The sequence below is a fragment of the Pieris napi genome, chromosome 2 (genome assembly GCF_905475465.1).
Source record: "Pieris napi chromosome 2, ilPieNapi1.2, whole genome shotgun sequence".
Lineage (NCBI taxonomy): Eukaryota > Metazoa > Arthropoda > Insecta > Lepidoptera > Pieridae > Pieris > Pieris napi.
Window position 1 is genome coordinate 12772815 of NC_062235.1, and position 1421 is coordinate 12774235.

The following is a 1421-nucleotide window of genomic DNA, read 5'->3' on the forward strand; positions in this document are numbered from 1 at the left end:
CTATTGTCTTTGACAACATAACCTTAATAACTCCACGTGTTTTTCATGATAACGCTGAAGTTCAGGCGCCGTTATAGGGGTGCCGGGATATCTGTAATAAGTGTCTTTTTACTAATGTACCTAAATATTGTGTATGTGATGTATTTGTTGTAGTAATTGAATAATGAAAAACTGGTTTTAACTATAAAAGTCTATCTTTACACTATTTATCACTAATTACTAAATTTAATTAAATTTATAGATACGCAGCTAAGTTAAATTTTGTGAAACAAGTGTTGCACGACACTATATTTTTGAAGGAAATCATTTTTCCAGCTATAAAGTTTATATTATGTCCTTGACTCGACCCGTTAGATTACCCAGCTGTTAGATCACATATCACTTATCATCACCACTAACATGTGGTTTGTGGCTTAGTGTACACTCTAAGCATAAAATTGCCAAGACACGAGACATGATGTAAAAAATCTATTACAGTAGCGAGATGCAATAAAACTTAAAATTATGAACCGTTTTTACCGAATTTACCGTTTCATTTGAGCGATGGATAGTACAATATCAATTATTCGAGACGATGAATATAAATCACTTTTCGGGTTGTCTAGAAGAGTTTGCTTATTTGTGGCCATTGCTATCCCCTATGTTATATTGTATGAATGTGTAACTGTCCAATAAATCTTTTTTTTAATAATAAAACACACATGACTTTTATACTCAAGTTTGTATTACACTATTAATATAAAAAGGAATCTTAAAGACGTTGAAAAAAAGAAGATTATTTGTGTATACAATTATTCATTTAATACACATTCAAGTTGTACAATAAACTTACATATTAACAGATGGTATTGTAGTTCCTTGGTGGGTAACAATAGACGTTATTTATTCATGTAAAAAATCAGTGGGCCTCAGATTGGTGTATCTGTTGCGTGTTCTTTTGTTTTTTCTAATAAAGCACCTTAGTAGTAGCCTTCGGTGCAACACGCCGTCGACTTTATGGGCCTAAGGCATGATGGTTCTCTCACGAAATTTTTCATTTATACGAGCGAGTGTTAAATGGGCACATAATCAGAAAATTTATACACAGCTTGGGTTCGAACCTACCACCTCAGGGATGAGATCCGCACGCTGAAGCCACCAGGCCAACACTGCTTCTTATTTAAGTATTTAAAATGATTTGTTCAGATAATATAAGTAGTTAGTGCCATGTTGTAATGTAAATGATAATGTTGGTTTGAATTGCAAAACATATCCAACTGCCCGGCCGTTGACCCCTAACCAAGGTACAAATATAGCGATGGTATAAAAATCTCATTAAAAAATTCCGCTCTAGGCGAGACATACTATTTCTACTACGCAATCAGACACCACCTACATCCCAATGTTATCCTGATTATATAAATTGAGACAGTTACCGAGTT